The 21,076-nt window shown below is 40.0% G+C and overlaps 1 pseudogene; it reads right to left on the reverse strand.

Moving 5' to 3' along the window:
• Window positions 1-269: 269 nt before the first annotated feature.
• The window catches only part of LOC125133393 (glutamine synthetase-like), a 45,585-nt pseudogene continuing 24,778 nt past the window's right edge, over window positions 270-21,076 (reverse strand).

Here is a 21,076-nt window from a genome sequence, read left to right on the forward strand (position 1 = left end):
CGCCTAGATTGTTGGCAGGAACCATCGGCCACGGTTTAAGACTTAAGCCAATGCCCATTATGTCATTATGGAGCCTGCAGAAGTGATTACTAATGTTACTTTTCCAGTTCACTGCGGAGCAGAGGGGAGAGTTTTTCACACTGCTGGCGTTTTGTTGGAGCACGACGATACAAATCACAGATGGCTTCCTCGGCAGATGTGGCTCTATAGAACTACAGTGTGGCTTTACAAGGGGTTTAATGAAAACCTGGCACCTGTCCAGGCGTGAATCAATTCTCCGGGGTTCTCAGCTCGTCCACGTACAGGCCAATCTGCAAATGTCCACCCTGTTGATGGTGTGGAGAATAGAATTATAGGGTAAAAGTTTTTACCTGGGAAGCAAAGCCAAACCTATCTGGCTGAGTTCACAGGCGTGGGGCCTAGGAGAGGGAACAGTGACGTGGAAGGGAAGCTGGTAGGAGGAGGGAGGCTTACACATCGGGAAGATGTCCAGGTGGTTGCTGCCTAGCTGGGGGTGATCCGGGCCCAGGTCTGAGCGATGGCTTCCCCAGCTGCCTGGGGCTCACACTTTTTTCTTCTTTGCCATGGGTTAGGCTAAACAGAGTGAGCAGGAGGCACAAGTGGGGGATACAGAATAAAAAATAGTTTCTATTTAGAGGCTATTACAGTTTGGAAACAGGTTGGACTATTGTTGCCTCTGCTTGAAATGCAATTATTCTTCAAATAGCCAGGTTGCTACTTCTCATCGATTTTATTTTTTGGCTTCAACGTCATCTCCTGGAGAAGCCTTCTTTGATTGCCTCCTTGAAAGAGAAACTCCAAGCTCTTTGCTGCATTCTGTCTTAACTGTGTATTTAATTTCATAACATATCACAATTTATTTGCCTGTTTGCTTTCTATTTTGGTCTTTAGTAAAAACATATTGCTCCTTGAAAGAAAGCGTTCGTGGCCAGTGTAGCCCGGTGCTCAGTGGACTCCTTGGCGCAGAGTTGACATGTGGTAAGTATGGTTGGAAGAATGAATATATTTCAGGACAAGAATAAGATCAGGGGTTCCTATCATGGCTCAGTGGTTAACGGACCTGACTAGGATCTGTGAGGATTCGGGTTCAATCCCTGGCTTCATTCATTGGGTTAAGGATCTGGCGTCTGCTGTAAGCTGTGGTGTAGGTCGTGGATGTGGTTTGGATCTCTCATTTGCTGCGGCCGTGGTGTAGGCCAGGAGCTATAGCTCCGACTGGACCCCTAGCCTGGGAACCTCCATATGCCGCCAGTGTGGCCCTAAAAAAGAATAAGATCAGTGTTTGCAGCTTAATGCCACCATCAGTAAGCTTAAAATTGTCCAAATTGCTTCATCTTTCTCGTTCAGGGAGACTTTATCCATAAAAAGGACTAAAAATATAATAGAGGATAGCTGTTTAAGTACAGTAGTGTCTAACACATAAGAAATAGTCATTAAATTAGAGCTATTATTATTGAGTCATTGAAGAATTAAGTTAACCACCAACAAAGACTTGCCAGCTTTTCTATTCAGCTAATATCTAATGAGATCTAGCATATGCCATGCCCCAGGCTAAACACTTTTACATGCATTATCTTATGTGGTTCTTGATCTCTCTTGGGAGAGATCCTTCCCGATTTGGAACAAAAGAAAGAGAGACTCAGAGAGATTAAGCTTGGCCTGACCAAGCTTACAGAGCTACTGAGGAGCAGAGGCAGTATTAACTCCATTTCTATTTTTAAAGCCATAATTTCCCCCCATAATTCTAGGCTGCTTCCTATTAACACTCGCTCTGGATAAATAAACATAAGGAAGCCACATTCGCTGTCCTCTAGGGGGCTCTGGTTTAGGTGATAAGACATATGTAAGAGTAAAACGAACACTAATAAAAAACAGTGTTTTTTCACGCCTCTTTGAAGTTTACAAAGCTGGTCCCAATATTTACAACACATTCAAGTTTTAAAAAATTATTATTCAGGATGTATAAATAATTCAAACAAGTCAATAAGAAAAAGACAAACAACTCAATGGAAAAATGGGCTGATTGTGAACAGGCCTTTCAAGTGGCCAATAATCACATGAAAAGATGTTTGGTGTTGCTGGTCTTGGGGGAAATTCAAAGGAGAATCATGAGACACCATTTCTCATCCACTGGATTGGCAAAAATAACCGAGAATACCAAGGGTTGATGAGGATAAAGAGACGTGGGAACCATCATAACATGGTGCTAGAAATTGGTAAAAATCAGTTTGGGAAGCAACTGGCAACACTTAATAGAGGTGACCATGGACGTGACCTTGGAACCAGGGCTGCTGCTGGGAAGTAAAATCCCTAGAGAAACTCTTGCCTATGTGCAAAAGGAAAGGCATAAAAATGTTCAGTTTCAGCATTTCATATATAGTAAAATATTGGAAACAATCTAAAAGGACATTGAGGGGGGAATGGATAAATAAGCTGGTCATTTGTAGATGAAATATGAAACAGCCACTGAAGGAATGAATTAGAGCTCCACTTAGTGACAGGGGTAAATTGCAGATATTAAATAAAAGAGAGCAAGTTGCAGAAAACAGGACAAGATGATATCATTTATGTGCATTTAAAAAACATGTAAAGCAACCCTGCATGTTTAAAATGAACTCTCTTTATGTACCATAACGATCTGGTCAGGAAGAATACACACCACACATGTTAATTTCTTCGGCGGAGTAGGAAGGAGGCCAAGGTCAAGGAAGCTTGCAAAGAAGACTTCTACTGAATCTTCAACTAAATGTTTTAATTTAAAACAAATAAAACATCTGAAGCAAACATGCCAAAATGTTAATATTCTTAGACCCAGGCAGTGGATTCAGCGTGTTTGTTCTGTCAGTCTTTGAACTGTTCTGTGTGTATGGGATATTTTATAAAACAAGAGAACAGCTAACTAAGCCAGGGCTTCTTCCCTAACTTTATCCACTGTGCTCCACATTAAAGCTCTGGGGGCAGTGATGGAGGAAAAGATACACATTTGGCAGTGTTTGGTCCTTCTTCTCTAGGCATCTGCCTTGTGTGTGTGTGTGTGTGTGTGTGTGTGTGTGTGTGTGTGTGTGTGTGTGTGTGTGTGTGTGTGTTTACAGAGATAAAGTAAACTGCTGGGCAGATGGAAAAGAGACAGACTTCTTTTCATTTGGAAGGCCTTGCAGCTCTGGTGGGGACAGGGAAGGAGGTCAGAGAGAAGAGGGAGAGAACCAGGAAAGCCGAGGTTTTGAGAAAAGGTTGAAAAGATGTTACGAGTGCAAGTTCATGTACCCAACACACAGTGAGGCGACACAAACCAAAAAGTTGGAGTTTGGAGCAGAGAAATGTTAATGGGAGGGCCATGCAAGAAGATGGGTAGCTCCTTTCTAAAAAACCCTTAACTCCCCAAAGGGTTTCAGCAAAGCATTTTTAAAGCCAAGGTGAGAGAGGGGTGTGGTTAATTGTTGCAAACCTCTGGTATCAGAATCCTTTGTTCTTGTAGCTGTCCAGGGAGGTCAGGTCATGAAGTTCCTGTGAACCTCCAATAAGACAAATGCTGTTCTCTGCTCTGTAACTTTTTATCTCTATATGAATGGAAGAGTGTTATATCCTTAAAGGTCAGAGCCTTGAGAATAGGCTATCCTGTACATTTCAGGCTGTGGGCAACATTCTTTTACAAAAGGTGCAGAGCCAGCACAACTAAGCACAGGCAACAGGGCACAAAGTTTAAAGTGAAATAAAGAGATCTAATACAGAGTCAGGTTTGTTCTTCCCTATTATAGAAACTGAGGTTCAGGGATGGGGAATACTTTATCTAAGGCCATATAGAGGCAGAGTTGGAAGTTTCCCCTGGTTATTACTCCCACATTCAGACCACAGGCAGGTGTGTGCTGCGCCAAGTGGGGGAGAAGCAGGGACACTGATGTCCGTAGGTCTAGGTCAAATTCCAGTTCTGCTATTGAGTAGCAGCAAGCACCCTCCTTGACTTTCTGAGTTTAAGTCACTATTACTTTTCTTGGACTGACATTGGGTAGAACACAACGCATGTAAAAGGGCTAGCGGACTAACTGTAAAAGGGCTGTGTCTAGCCCTTGGTACTCACTCCACAGATAACAGCTATTATCACCAGCCCTATCATCATTCCAATTTGGTTCAACCATTCTTCACTAACTTCTATAACTATTACCCTTTCCCCACACCTTCCCCCCCGCAACCAATATCAGGGCAATTTCCTTTTGCGGAGGTATCTGGTTTATCTGTGCCTAAGGATTGGTGTCATTGTTCTGATGGAGTCTGCCAAAACGCCTCCTCTTTCCAGTAGCAACTCTTCCAAAGAATAGCTTGCTCCTTGGCCCCATGCAATCTGCAATTTTATTTTTGTATTATCATGGTCTTATAGGGTCTTTTCTTTTACTGCTGTTGAATGTGCTATAAATCACTAGCAACATTATATGTTTTGATTTCCCAATTAATTTGACCAGTGGGAATTCCTTTAAACTAGTGTCTGTCCTTTTGATATATGTCCATAGATCTTTGAGTAGTTCCTCATTCTCTGGCACAAGATGTTCCAGACTTACCTTGCACAAGCCTTGCTCCAGGGTCAGAATCAGCTGTTTCTCCAAGAAGCATTGTTTTTTTTTTGTTTTTTTTTTTTTTTTTTTTTTTTTTTTTTAGTGGAGAATGGTATTTAGAAACTAGGGTTGGGAGTTCCCGTCGTGGCGCAGTGGTTAACGAATCCGACTAGGAACCATGAAGTTGCGGGTTCGGTCCCTGCCCTCGCTCAGTGGGTTAACGATCCGGCGTTGCTGTGAGCTGTGGTGTAGGTTGCAGACGCGGCTCGGATCCCGAGTTGCTGTGGCTCTGGTGTAGGCCGGTGGCTACAGCTCCGATTCAACCCCTGGCCTGGGAACCTCCATATGCCACGGGAGCGGCCCAAGAAATAGCAACAACAACAACAAAAAGACAAAAAAAAGAAAAAAGAAACTAGGGTTGGAATTCCCGTCGTGGCGCAGTGGTTAGCGAATCTGACTAGGAACCATGAGGTTGCGGGTTCGATCCCTGCCCTTGCTCAGTGGGTTAACGATCCGGCATTGCCGTGAGCTGTGGTGTAGGTTGCAGTTGTGGCTCGGATCCAGCATTGCTGTGGCTCTGGTGTAGGCTGGCAGCCACAACTCCAATTAGACCCCTAGCCTGGGAACCTCCATATGCCTCGGGAGTGGCCCAAGAAATGGCAAAAAGACAAAAAAAAAAAAAGAAACTAGGGTTTAGACATTATGTGTGCTCAGTATTACTGGGGTATCACTGCTTTTGGGCTCTTTCAGTACAGAGCTAAAATAAATATATGTATACTTCTACTGAAGTCTGTGATAGTTAATTTTATATACCAATTTGGCTGGACACACACTATTTTGGATGTTCCTGTGAAGATGTTTTTGGATGAGATAAACATTTAAACAAATGGACTTTGCAGAAGGAGAAAGGCAAATACCATATGATATCACATATGTGGGATACCAATATTTTAATATGGAAAAATGAATGGAACCAGGCTCAGAGATATAGAGGACAGACTTGTGGTTGCCAAGAGGCAGGGAGGGAGTGAGATTGACTGGCAGTTTGGGCTTAGTAGAGGCAAACTATTACATTTAAATGGATAAGCAGTGAGATCCTATTATATAACACAGGAACTATATCCAATCTCTTGGGATAGACTATGCATGATGGAACATAATATAATAAAAAGAATGTGTGTGTGTGTATATATATATGTATGTATGTATGTGTATGTGTGCATGTGTGTGTATAGAATATATATTTCTTTTCTTATATTATCCTCTATATATTTCTTGTATATTTCCTGTATATTCCTCAATCTCTATGTATGATTGAGTGACTTTGCGGTACAGCAGAAATTGGCACAACATTGTTAATTGTTAAAGTATATTAACTATATTTTAATAAAAAAATAAATATTAAAAAGGGGACTTTTGCATAAAGCAGATTGCCTTCCATAACGTAGGTGGGCCTCATCGAATCAGTAGAAGTTCTGACTAGAAAAAAAAGACTAATTTCCTCTCAGCAACAGGGAATTTTACAGTGGAGAAACTTTTGATTTGAACCACATATTGGCTCTGCTCTGGGTCTGCCTGCCCACCATGTAGATTTTGGGCTTGCCTGCTTCCATAGCTGTGTGAGCCAGTTCTTTGAATAAATCCCTCTCTCTAAAGATACACATGCCATTGGTTCTGTTTCTCTGGAGAACCCCGACTAATATAAAGTCTTATATCCGTAGTTCAAATCCAATACCATTGAGTTTCTTGCTCAGCAAACTCTTTCATATCTGTATCTCTCATTTTTTACAGTGAGAATCTAGGTTTTCACAAAAATTTGCACAAAAAAAATTTACTCATTTGTTCTAACCCAAACACACATAACAGGTCAACTATCCTGGACTCTTCAAAAATGTCAATGCCATGAATAAAAGAAAGAAAAAAGGCATAAAGAATACTATATATTTGAAAAACTAAAGAGACATGACATCCAAATGCAGTGCATAATACATGTTTGGATTGTGGGATTGGGAAAAAGAAAGAACAGCTGTACGGAACACTATTGGGAAACTTTGAATATAGAAAGTGGCATATCAGATAATATTTTATAAATATTAAATTTGGCGGGCATAACATGATATCCTATGAGAATATAATTGTAAGAGATAGATAATATATGTTGAATCATTTAGAGATGTGTTTTGATGTTGGCAAGTTGTGTTTAAATGGTTCACAAAATATATATTTATTTATATCTGTATATCTGTATATCTATCTATCTATCTATCTATCAATCAATCTAGAAAGAGAGAAGAAAAGGGCATATGTGAATGTGGCCAAATATTAACAGCTTGTAAGCCTGCATAGAAAAAAATAGGAATTACTTGGACTATTACTTTTCTGTTGAAATTTCTCTGAAACTTTTCAAAACAAAAAGGTGAGTGAAATAGTGGCAGGTATTATATATCAAGTGTTATATACCTACTAGCAAGACTATCACATATTGACTGCCATGTGTTAGTAGCAAGTATTATATATCAAGCACGGACTTTGTGCTCGGCTTGTGTTAAGTGCTTTACATACATAGTTAATTTATGCAGTCCCCATCACAGTCCTCTGAGGTGGCTAACATTACTTTGCAGTTGAGGTATCTGAAGCTCAGAGAAGTGCAGAAACTTGCTGAAGGTCACCTAGCTAGCAGGATAGGGAACTGAGGCTGAGAGAGAGTAGTGACCTGCCCAGACCATCAGCTAAATAGTGGCCAGGGCAGGATTAGGATTGAGGTATCTGATGTTTGTTTTGGGACTTGGTCTCTGGTATCCAAAAAAGTTCTTCCTCCTTGTTTACTTGCCTACTGGGGCTCCCTTTGGGGAAAGATTTCCATCAGCTCTATTCGACTCATTCTAAAGAGACGAGACTCAAGATTCTATTTCCCCATTCAGCTTTGAAAATATAAGGCAACCAGCTCCCTGCCCTGTGGCTCTTACCCAGAATTTGTACTCATTCTCAGCGATGCATGATCTCTCTGGTTATTGGGTCACAACTTTATCAGATTCCAGGGATGGGAAAACCCAAGCAGGCAGCAGAGGTTTCAGGCTAAGCGCAAGCAATTTCATTCATTAACAGAGGGACAGTGATTCTTTGTCTGCTTCTGGCTGTTCGCACGCTATTCGCTTTAAACACAAGCATAGAGTTAGCCTGGTACAGTGTTCTGCAAACTGAGAGTCACCACCCTCTAGTGGGTCTTGAAATCAACCTAGATGGTGGCTGCCAGCATTTAGAAAGTGATTTTTAAGATAAGCAACAAGGACCTACTGTATAGCACAGGGAACTATATTCAAGATCTTGTAATAACCAATAGTGGAAAAGAATCTGAAAAAGGAATAGATGTATTAATATTACTGAATCAATTTGCTAGACACCTGAAACATTGTAATCAATTATAGTTCCTTTTTTAATTAAAACATTTTATTTAAAAATTTTTTATTATAGTTGATTTACAATGTTCTGTGAATTTCTGCTGTACAGCAAAGTGACCCAGTTACATATATGCATACATTCTTCTTCTCTCATTATCCTCCATTATGTTCTATCACAAGTGAAAAAGAAAGTGATTTTTGGAATCAAAGTGGATAGCATAGATAATATTGGCATATGCTCATTATAAGGGTAGGTATTGTTTTGTGAATGTACACATATCCAGACATGCACAGAAAAACAGACGCATATACACGTACACACATGCATATATTTGTTTTGGGTGATGGCATAAATATCGTTTATTATTATGAGTCACAGTTAAAACAACTCAAAAGCTACTGTTTTAGGAGAGGGGTCAGCTCACGCCTGTTTTTGTGTACAAAGTTTATTGGAATACAGCCTACCCATTAGTGCATGTATTGTCTTTGGCTGCTGTCACACTACAGTGGCAAAGTTGAGAAGCTGTGACACACTGAATGACGTGCAAAGCCTAAAATATTTACTATTTGGTCCTGCACAGAAAAATTTGCTGGCCCCTATGGCCTAAGATATTGAGGCAAAAACTTCTAATTCACATAAAACTTTCATTGTATATAATCTCCAGAGTTTCCATCTCTAGTATTTCTCTCCCAATGACTAAATTGTAATGTTCACATATAGATTTGTGTAACTGCACATATAACTCCAGAAAAATAGGTGCAGCACAAGCAATTATCGCCTAACTATATTTCTAACATAATATTGGGAGTATTCAGAGGCGAGGTCCTGCTAGCACATGGCAAACAGGATGACCTTTCCATCTAGGAAAATATGTCGATGTTTAACCTCATTGCACTCAACCAGACGTTTCCTTGCACACATTTTCAAGTGAAATATTTCAATCCTGCATTCATCTTGGGGGCCACATGTCTTATCCAAGTTAAATATTTCCAGAAAATAAATGTCTAGACACCGTCTCATTTAAATTAAGCACCCGGTTTTTAAAAGATTTCTAGCAGACCTCCTTTTGGGTGTGTGGGTGAATATAAGTTGACTTCTGTGAAAAAATTCTGGGTCAGATCTGATGTGCCTGAGCTTGTGCACTTGCAGGTGGCTAATGAGTGCTGCTGAGTCAGAGTGGACAGTGTGGTGTGGGGAGAGGGAAGGGAGTGGGGAAGGGAGAGGGAAGGATGGGAAGACGAGGCTCAGGAAGGGAAGGATATTCCTTAGAAGAGAAAGGAGATCCCTCTCCTTGGAGGTCATCCTTTCCAAGAGTCTTGGATGAAAAACTTCCTGTGTGTTGAAATCTACTTCAGGGAGGCTTGCCATGTTTGTTAATCCTCTCATCAGAGAATAGAGAATATATGAGTGACTGTGTATGAAGATAAAATTCTGCTGTATCTCTTTGACTTTCATTTTATTCATGTCTGGGGCTTTTTTCAAACCATGGCTTTGTTTAATTCAAGTGAGCTATTTTTAATGCTTTTGATAGTTATAGTGTTTTTTGATATACACTTTTGTATCACAGTGATAGTCACTTAACTATTTAGAAATAAAATCTTTGAGAAAGATCAGATACTTAAAAGAGATCAAAATGGTTTTTTAAGCTACTCATTATATTTTATAACATTTAAATTTTACATTTTATATAAATATTATCACTTATGTAGTAGAAATTTTATACTATATAAACATGAAATGTTTTATAAAATATAGATATATTCAATGTTTATATATAAATATAAATATTTTATATATAAATGAATTACTACATTTTATTATATATTCTTCTTATTATTTTTTTAGCTGTACTTGAAAAGAATTCCATAAGAGGAATTTATATCAGCACCATGCTCTAACCAATTGAGCTACCCATCCACAGTGGTATATGAGGAGTTTATAAATGGAATATATTGAACCACCTGAAATTCTATGGGAGGTAATTCAAAAGAAGTTATTACATTTTGCTTCTTTAGAATTTTGCACGATAACGTGCAACCCTCTTCTGAGTGCCATATATATATATATTTTTTTTTAAAGAGGAAAATGTGGGAGAGAGTTTGGGAAGTGGAGAGATGAAAAAAGGAAAGTTTACATTTCATTAAGATATATGTAAAATTTCCTTATTCTCTTTACTCCAAGTCCCACAAACAAGAGACAAAAAGATTTCCAAATACTGCACCATTTCACACTTATTCATTCAATGACTATTTAATGGACGTGTATTGTGTGCCAGGCACTGAGTGAGAACAGAAAGAGTGAGGTCTCAGCTCTAATGGGGCTTACCATGCAGAAGGAGTGAGATGGGGAGAAGAACAGAAAATAAACAAATAAACAAGATAATTTCAGATATTAAGAAATACCAGATAATGTGCTGGAAAGAGTGGGCACTTTAGCTTGGGTAATCTGGGAAGTTTTCTCCAAAAAGTTGGTGATTGAGTAACCCTGAATGGAGAGAAAGTCATTCTTGTAAAGATCTGAGGGAAGAGTTTTGAAAGCAGAGAAAAGAGCTGGTGCAAAATCCTTGAGGGGGTACTTGGGAAAGAATTTATTTTGAAGTCACATCTTGTATGAATAGTCTCTGGATTACTCTATTTAAAGGTAGACTTGAGGAATGCTTATCTTTTAAGAGTCTCATAGGAAAAGCATTCAGTGGTCAGATGACTTTGGAAACTGGGCGGGGCTGATGTTGATGACTTTTTGATGGACTGATTTTGTTTTTGTTTTTAATAAGCAAACTCCACATCCCATTCTGAAGATGAGGTTCTGTGGGAGACTGCATTTTCCAAAGATGGCCACAGCAAGCTCTCCCATCCCATGTGCTCATTGTACAATATAAACTTGACATTCGCGATTTCAATTGTAGGATTCTAGTTTCTTCTTGAATCTGGATGGGCTTGTGACTATACTAGTAGTGACTCTATGTGACCTCAAAACCAGGTCATAAAAGGCAATACAGCTTCCAGTTGGCTCTATTTGTATGGTAACACTTGGAACCCAACTGACATCTTGGGAGGAAGCACAACCAGCCATGTGGAGAATCTTCCTATAGGTGTTCTAATTGACAGTCTCACAGGTCATTGTCAACAACAGTCAGAATCAACCCCAGACATGTGAGTAGAGGAGACTTCAGATGATTCCTGCTCCCACCTGTGGAGTTACCCCAACCTAGAGCCTTCTAGCTGGGTCTCCAGACATTGCAGAGCAGAGAGTAGATGTACCCACCATGGCTTTTCCCAATTCCTGACCTACAGAATCTGGGAGCACAATAAAAAGATTGCTGTTTTATAATCTCAAGTTTGGGGTGGGGTTTGTTTTATAGCAGTAGACAACTGGCCAGATTTAAGTGCCTTTATTGTCAGCTGTGGATATTGGTGATCTCTTCAGGCAAGACAGGAGCCCTCTCCTGTTTTAGCGCTGTTGTATTACAAAGTCAACTTCGTGGAATCCCAGAGCTCAAAGGGAGGGACCAGAAGGCTAGACTATTTAGACAGGCCAAGCTGGGACAAACAGGTGATACCCCACACTTGTTCATCTTTGCTGGTAAAAAGGCAGCCTTCATCTGTGTCCCTGTACCCTCTCCCCATTGGCTTTCATGCTACCCTCCAGACTGAAACCCCTCTTCCACATGACCTCCTCAAGAAGCAAAAGACAGGCATCCTTTTCTTATGTTAAACCAAATTAAATCATTTGCCCATTCTTTGAGAATGGTCTACAAAGTTCCACCTCAAATAATTTGTTCAAATATTTCTCTCCTGCCCCAAAGTCTGCATGCAAATACAGCTTCCTCAGCTGGGAAGAATTCTATTATTTTCTTCCTTCACAGTTTACAGCAAACAGTTTAATAACATGGCCTCTGGAGGTACTCTGCCTGATTCAACTCCTTGCTCGACAACTTAGTAGATCATGAGTGCATTACTTAAAATGTCTAAGCTTTAGTTTCCTATTCTGTAAAATGTGGATAATGGTAATAGTACATATTTCATGGGGGGTAGTATGACAATTAAATGAGTTAATTTGTGAGAACGTTTGAAAAAGGCCCTGGCTAATAGTAAATACTACAGTAAATATATACATATGAAATATATACATATAATATACATACAGGAAATATATAGGCTATATATAGGATAGCTATATGTAGGTATGCATACCCATATAAACATACAAAGATATATATAATATATGCACACATAATAGCTATATATTTATTTCAAATATATGTATACATATATACATTCCTTAAAGCCCTTGCTGTCCTCAATATTGTATTATCCTGTATATTGTTTACATATAACCACATGTAAAAGCCATGTGGTCATACATATTCTTTATTTATGAGCCCCGAAATGATTGATATCAGTGAGCAAGTCTTAGTCATGACTGCTTCATTTTGGCATGATGCTTTGTCTCCTCCAGGGTAGTGCATATGTCTCACTCACTTCCGTGACCTCAGAATCCAGCACGGCCTTGACCATTGTAAGAGCAGTATAAATGTTCCTTAAACTAATGAATGGCTAAGTGATCCGCATGGGTTGTGTCAGTGGGATGTGCAGCTTAACAGTATGATGGTGAAAAAAGTTAATGTCTTCTTCCAAGACCTCTCTGACCATCCATTACCTCAAGCAGCAGAAGGTCTGAGCCAAATCCCAGTGATCTGACACATCAGCCTCAAGGTCAGAGAAATCTAAGTCGGTCCTGAACCACCATGAGGGGAGGGCTGAAGCAACGAGAGCTTTTACAGTTCTGTGACATCATCTCCCATCCCTTTATTAGGGTGACAGGGGTTTACCAGTGGTCCAGGGAATTTAAAAAGAAAAAGGACCTCAACCTTCTCCACACATTTAAGAATTTAAATGGCCCCAGGAAATGACTTGAGTACTGAGGTAATTTCCTAGATGGGCTTGCAAAATTCATTTGTCATCAATTTCAAGGCAAGTGCAAAGAAACTGGAAACACGGATGTGAATGGTTCTGGAACGTGAGGGGGGCCAGACAACATAGCTACCACCCACAGTCTGAGTGGAACTTTGGAAACATGGCATCCTAAGCTTGAGACAGGAGCAGGCTGCAGTGATCAGGCACTTGAAGGTGGAATATGGAGGGAGGAGGGGAAACCAAGTGGAGGAGATGGATCAGCCACAGTGCCATGGGGGAGTGTGGAGTCACGTGCATTTAAATATTTTTAAATAGACAGTGCTAAAGACACAGAGATCAACACAATCTCTGCCCTCACAAAGTTAATAATCTAACTTGAGAGACCAACATAAATGCAGACACGTATACTAAATGTGATGAGAGAGGGAAGCAGAGGCATTGTGGAAGCAGAGAGGAGGAGCCTGGACCTAACCTGCCAACACGAGTAGGTACTGCCAGTGATGGCGAGATCACTTCACTTATGATCCTACATATCTACCAGGGTGAACTTTCTAAAGTGAATGTGACCATATTACTTCCTTCTTATAACTCCTTTTCATAATGATAACTTCTATGGGCTGAGTGTTTTATGTCCCTACAAAATTTACATCCTGAAGTCCTCAGTGGGATGGTATTTGGAAGTGGGACCTTTGGGAAGTAATTAGGTTTAGATGAGGTCCTGAGGGTGGAGTCCCTATGATGGGATTAGTGCCTTTCTAAGAAGAGACTAGAGAGCTGTCCCCTTGTCCCCATCTCTGTTCCTGTCTCTCTCTGTCATGTGAGCAAACGACAAGAAGGTGACCATCTGAGAGCCAGGGAGAGAGCGCTCACAAGAGCCTGGCCCTGCTGGCATCTTGTTCTCAGACCTCTAGCCTCTCAAAGTTACTGTGACATATAACTTTCTGTTGTTTAAGCCACTCAGCCTACCGTATTTCTTGTAACAGCCTGAACTAAGACAACAATTAATAATACTACCATTTGTTAAGTACTTATTGTATGTGAAGCTCTGCTCTAAGTGTGTGTGTGTGTTTAAATTTATACTGACATTACATCCATAGCTCTCTACTGCTTTTATGAAATATCACAGTTTTCTTGGCAGACCATTCAAGGCTCTCCATGATCCACCTCTGATCTTTGTTTCCCAGTTCCATTTGCTGCTATTCCCCTCTATGTACCTTGATCCGCAGGCAAGCTCAAACGCTTGCCATTTCTTCCAAAGAAGCCTCCATGAAGATGGCCAAAAAAATACATGAAAAGATGCTCAACATCACTCATTATCAGAGAGATGCAAATCAAAACTACAATGAGTTATCACCTCACAGCAGTCAGAATTGCCATTATCAATAAGTCTAACAGTAAACGCTGGTGGAGAGTGTGGAGAAAAGGGAAGCCTTCTACTGTTGGTGGAAATGTAAACTGGTGCAACTACTATGGAGGCAGGATGGAGGTTCCTTAAGAAACTAAATATAGAACTACTATATGATCCAGCAATCCCACTCCTAGACATACATCCAGAGAAAACTAATTTGAAAAGATAGTGCCCCCCAATGTTTATTGAGGCACTATTTACAATAGCCAAGACATGGAAGCAACCAAAATGTCCATCCACAGAAGAATGGATAAAAAAGATGTGCTATATACATACAATGGAATATTACTCAGCCATAAAAAGAAACAATTCCATTTGCTGCAACATGGATGGACCTAGAGATTAAGGACTTATTGTGTGAGAAGCTCTGCTCTAAGTGTGTGTGTGTGAGTGTGTGTGTGTGTTTTAAATACTGACATTACAACCATAGCTCTCTACTGCTTAGAGATGGGATTAGTGCCTTTATAAGAAGAGACTAGACCAAGTGAGGTAAGTCAGACAGAGAAAGACATATATCATATGGTATTACTTATATGAGGAATCTAATAAAAATGATACAAAATAATTTGTTTCAAAAACAGAAAAAATTCACAGATTTCAAAACCAATCTTATGATTACCATAGGTAAAACCATTGCAGGGGAGGGAAGAATTAGGAGAGTGGGAATAATATATACACGCTGTAAAATAGATGATTAGCAAGAATGTACCATATAACACAGGAAAATCCACTCAAAATTTGTAATAACCTGTATGGGAAAGAAAGAATGGGTATATTTGTATGTAAGACTGATTCACTTTGCTTTATACCAGAAGCTAATACCACATTGTAAATCAACTGTATGCCAATAAAATTAAATTAAAAAAAAAAAAAAACAACAAAAAATGAAGAAGCTCCATGCTTTGGCTTTGGTGTGTTCTGTCTGCTCTGGTAGTGCCTTTCTGCATCTTCTTGGTAAGTTCTGTCCTAGTCATACTTCAAGGCTCTGTTCATACTTATTGCTTCCTCTGGGAAGATTTCCCTTTCTTTCTAAGGGAGAACTCATAGCCCTGCCCTGTGAGCCTTTGCAGGTGCTGGTCTAGTGGCCTGAATGATCTTCTTCTTGTGGTTCTTATCTTATCTTTCAAAACTGATCTCCCTGATTATTATGTGACACTGAGAGAGGTCTCTGTTAATGCTATGGTGGTGATCACATTGCAATATATAAACATATCAAATGAACACATTGTACACTTTAAACTTATATGATAGTTATCTCTCAAAAAAAGTGATCTCCAGAATCACCCCAGGTCTGGAGAATTCGCTGACTCACCTGAGACAACTGGCCAGACACTCCTGATGCTCCCACTCAGCAAACTTCTGTTGTTCTACCTGTGGCACTGGACTGTGAGCTCCTTGAAGACAGGTGCTGGGGTACTGTCTCCAAATCTTCAATTCTTGGTGAATGTTTGTTAAATGAATGAATGGATGTACTCATCACTCCCATTGTAATTAATCTGCCTTCATATCATTGTATACTACTGTAAACCATATCAATCCTTGCTCCCTAGAAGGCAGGGATTTCTTCTGTTCATCCGCTCTATCTTGTCTTATTCTAGTTTTCTTTCTCCAGCACTGCCAGTCACACTGAGTAAGTAGGAGGCAATGTTTGCTTGATGGGTTAGTCAAGACTCAGAAAATCATCTGCCTGCATTTGGGTTACTTTTAAACCTTAAGTGAAGTGACACAATTAAGAGTCTGTGGTGAGGTTAAAAGAATACCTTAGGAAAAGGCCTAAACTCTGGGCCCTGGACCCAGAGTCTTCACCCTGACCTCGGCCAGTCACTTACTCAATTTGGATCTATTTTCTGGGAATGATTTGTCAGCTAGACTAATAATAACTAATGCACAAAATAGTCCTGAAGCCTGAAAAAGACAGTATATATAAAATGCTCTGGTTCAAGCAATGTTAATTTCCTTTCCCTTGGTTAGTGTCATAACAAGACCTCAATTTAGTTAGTTCCTTTAAAGCAAAATTCCGTAGGTCTTTGAGCACTATAGACCATCTAGTTTGTCAGCTAGATTCAAATGGTGCCGTTAAAACCTGACACTGGACTTTGCCAGGAAGATATTAACTTACTCCCAACTTATACTATTTTGGGAGTTGATGGCTTTGGAAGGAAGATAACAGCTGATGTTCAAGCAGATAGAGGATGGCTGTGCTCTGGATGAAAGTGCCAAAACCTCAACTAATGCCCCTTGGAAAGAGCTCAGCAAGCTCTAAAGTTGGGCATTCAAAGGCTATTATTTCCATGCCAACATAAGAGTTTATTTAGGAAGTTACAAAAAAATTCAAATCTCCTAGAGTGAACTCCAAGGGCACTGGGAAATTCTCTCACTCTGCTGCTTATACATGTTCAAGAGTCAGGAAGATGGAAAGAGGGCACATCTGCCAGGATAGTCTTGGTTATGCTATAGTTACAAGTAATTTCAACATTTCAGTGATTTAAAACAGCATTTTTTTTTGAAGCAGGTTTCTGCTGTTTTCACTCCAAAATTGAGGCTGATGGACCTTGGACCAGGTATGATTGCCAGTCCTTGTGGCAGGGCTGTAGGTCATGGTGAATCATGAACCAGGCCTTACAACTTCTGCCTTGTGGTGTTCTATCTGCACAAGCAAGTCGTAAGGCCTTATCAACATCATGAAATGAGGAAGTTCAGTCTTACTATGAGCCCTGAGAGAGGAGTGCCAGAAATACCAGCGAACCGCAGTAGAACAGAACGAGTAGATTCAAGAGGTGTTTGGGGAGTGGGATGAGCAGGATTCAGATGTGGGATAAAAGGGAAAAGAGGACATTTTTCCTCTTTGGGTGAGGCTTTGGTTTCTGGTTTGGGCGACTGAGTAAAGATGGTGCAAGTTACTGAAAAAGATCTGCTAGTTTGAGACACGTTGCATTTGCTCTGGCTGAAGACAACCAGGAAGGGATGTTCAACAGGGAGGTGACTCTGGATCTGGAGCTGGAGGTCATTGTCTGGGGGTCCTCAGCGCAGCAGTGGTGACTGAAACTAAGGGAGATGGCTAGAGTGACAAATAACTTAGAAAATTATGACTCTACCCAGTGTTGGTAAGGATGTTGAATAACTGGAATATTTATGCAATGATGATGGAAATGTAAACTGATGCAGCCATTCTGGAAAACAATGTTTACCAAGCAAAAACGCACAAACCCTCTCATGCAGCAATACCAGTCCTGATTGTATAGCCTAGACAGTTTCAGAGATGATATATAAAAGAAGTTCACAACAGGAGTTCCCTTGTGGTACAGTAGATTAAGGATCTGGCATTGTCACTGCAGCAGCTGGGGTCACTGCTATGACATGGATGGATCCCTGACTGGGGAACTTCCACATGCTGCGGGTGTGGCCAAAAAGAAAAAAAAGAAGTTCATGACAGCATTGTTGCACTAGCAAAGGATGGGAAACAGTCCAAATATCCATCAACAGTAGAAAGGCTAAATAAATTTTGGGGTACTTGTACAATGAGAATGATGAAACATTGAAAAATAATGAAACAGAATCTCAGAAACAACATGGATGAATCTCAAGAACATAATGTTAAATAGAAAAAAGAAAGTTACAGAAGAGAACATCCAGCATGATTCTCTTTATATAAAGTTCACATGCTTGTGAAACTAAACGGTTGTGGGAAAACTTTAAAAATAAGTGAGGAAGTGATATGTACAAGAATCAGGAAATGGAGGGCCACCTAATGGCCAGAAATACCCAGGTGAAGTTGTCATAGAAACTGGAAGAAAGGTGATCATGTCTTTCAGTTATGAAGTGCCATCTATGTGCCAGGTACTTAGTGAAGCACCTTATGAATTTATTTCATTGACTCTTTCAACAGTACCGTGAGGTTGACATTATTATGTTCTTTTAACATATGAAGAAAATGAGACTCAAGGAAGCCAAGTCATTAGTCCACATTCTTATATCTATATAAGTGGTGGAACTTGGATTAGAACACCGTCTCCTTGACTACGCGTCTGAACTCTTAATCACAATGTTTTGTTTTCTTTCCTCCAAGAGAATGCAGATTTGACAGGGAGGAAGGAGTCAGCAATATCGAATGCTGCAGAAACATCAAAGAGAATGGAGCAGAAGTGCTCCCACTGAATTTGAGAATACAAAGATTATTGGTGTCACCCACAGCATTGGCCATGGAATGGTGCTAGTGCAATTCAAATTACATTAGATCAAATCAAGAATGGGGAGTGAGAAAGTAAAAACACTGGTATAGGATGATCCTTAAGGAGAAAAATAGCCTTAGGCAAAAGTTTCCTTCGTTTGGTAATAACTGGCAATTTGGATAAGTAGGAAAAGGGTAGGTGGGTGGCAGAATCAGGGATCTGATTTAAATCAGGAAAGAGAAAGTAAGATTGGGTGAGTAGGAGGACCGAGGAAAAGATTAGCATAGGAGATTTCCACTTTCAACTGGGACGAAGTAATAACATGTGTACTTCGCCTTCTCATAAACAAAAAAACAAGAGGACAAAATATATAAAAGAACTATCCTCCAGGATAGGACAACAGGTACTGCAGGGCTTTGACCCCTGAATAAAGGTAAACAAATAAGATGAGTCTACATCTCTGAACTGCAGGCTCAGGAAGGAAGAAGCTGAATGAGCCCGAAGACCCCTCTGACTTGAGCATAAGAGCAAAGAAAGATAGGAAGCTGTGGTGTTAGGAACTTTTAGGGCAGAGTTACAGAAAGAAGGGAGCTCTGCAGAACAATATCCCCCAAAATCTGCATGGGGGCCCCTGGAATCTTTGCTGAGTAAGAAGTCACACGTGTTTAGAGTGAAAAAAGGCCAAAGAAGGACCAGGCATTGTAATCAGAACAATTCCCAGAACTCATAAAAATCAGGGAAACATTCAAGCTCCAACTAGTCAAATTCGAAAGTCTTGGTGTTCACCTGGGGCATTCAGAGAAAACTCCAGAGGGGTCATTCCTTATTGTGGGCTGAACAATTCCTGTAATAAAGCCTATTTTGGAACTGCTTTAGAAAATCTTAAAAATAGGTCTCTAAGGAATCAAACAGATCCACACAAAATTTAACTACCTGCAAAAACAACTATTTTCAGAAACACGTTACGACTGGAGAAGAAAACTATCTCATATTAAAACGCTGTGTGCTTATTAATAAAATGAAGATAAAGATCACATGATCATCGCAGTAGATGCAGAAAAGGCATTTGACAAAATACAGCATCTTTCATGATGATAAACTTCAACGGAATGGGTATAGAAGGCACATACTTAAGCATAATAAAGACCACGTATGACAAACCCACAGCTAACATTACACTCAGTGGAGAAAAATTAAAAGCTTTCCCTTTAAGATTAGAGCAAGACAAGGATGCTCACTTTCACCACTCTAATTCAATATGGTACTGGAAATCTTAGCCACAGAAATCAGGCAAGAAAAGGAAATAAAAGGCATCCCAATTGAAAAGGAAGTTGTAAAAATGTTGCTGTTTAAAGATGATATAATTTTGTACATAGAAAATCCCAGACTCAACCAAAAAAACTGGTGGAGCTAATCAACGATTTCAGTAAATTTGCAGGATACAAAATCAACCAGTTGCATTTCTATATCCTAATGATCTGGCTTCTTAGGTCCTTCATGATCCAAGCCTTGCCATTCAGTCCAGTCTCAGCCCTCACCACTTTGCTCACCAGGCTTTAAGCTTGTGGTCTTCTATACCCGGCACTCTTTTTAGCTCTACCTCTGGTTTCCACTGTTGTTACTCCCTGGAATATCCTTTCTTCATATGTTAACTAGAAGCCTTTCTGACTTCCCTCTCCCTGCACTACTTCAGTCTAGGGCTGTGCTACCTAAGGTTTGTCTGAGTTCTCATAGACCCTACATAGACCCTGACCATAGCATCTATTTGACCATAGGGAGCAACTTCCTTCTAATCGTTCATCTTCATCCTGAGGGCATGGATCATCCATCTCTGATTTCTCTAACACCCAGGGCATTGGTTGGCATCTAGCGGGTATCACTATGTATTTGTTGTATGGGCAGACCTGAAAATCACACAATTGGCAGCTTACAAAAAGAAACTTCTCCCAAAACTCTTCCTCAATAGAATGGGCTATTTCTTTAAACCCTCACCCCACCTCCAGTGCTTAATGCAGAGCCTTGAACAGAGAAGGGATTTAGTCAATAGACATCTTTGTTGAAATGTACATTTGAGAGAGGTTGCCTTTAATACTTATTTTTATCTGAAATTCAAAGACTTTAGTTTTAGTTTTGGTTCTGTTAACCTTATGAGCCCGGATATTCACTTTTCCTTTTTTGGCTTAATTTTTGTGTCTAAATAGTGAGAATGATAAAATTTGTCACATAGGTTTATTTTGAGAATTAAATGAGAAATCATCTAAATCAAGAACAATTTGTTGCATTTGAAATTTTCAAGCAGGTCTTTCCCAAAGGGTCATAGTCACAGTTATCCAGAGGTATTCAAGTCTGGATAACCTGTGGACCCTGTTTCAGAAAGATTTTATAGAGTATAGAACAGTTTTGAGGTCTCCGGCTGATAGACAATCTTGGTAAAATGGCATGAATTATGGACATTGACCATGTCTCCCCTCCGCTTCTTCCCTCCATCACATCCAGCTTAGGTCATCAGGTAAAATTAATTTGCTAGTTTCACCCTGTTGACATTTGTCTCTGTCAATGCAAGTCCCAGGTGGCATGGGTGCAAATCAGTGTGAGTGTCAGACTCCTCCCTGGAGAAGT

Source organism: Phacochoerus africanus, chromosome 8 (genome assembly GCF_016906955.1).
Source record: "Phacochoerus africanus isolate WHEZ1 chromosome 8, ROS_Pafr_v1, whole genome shotgun sequence".
Taxonomy (NCBI): Eukaryota; Metazoa; Chordata; class Mammalia; order Artiodactyla; family Suidae; genus Phacochoerus; species Phacochoerus africanus.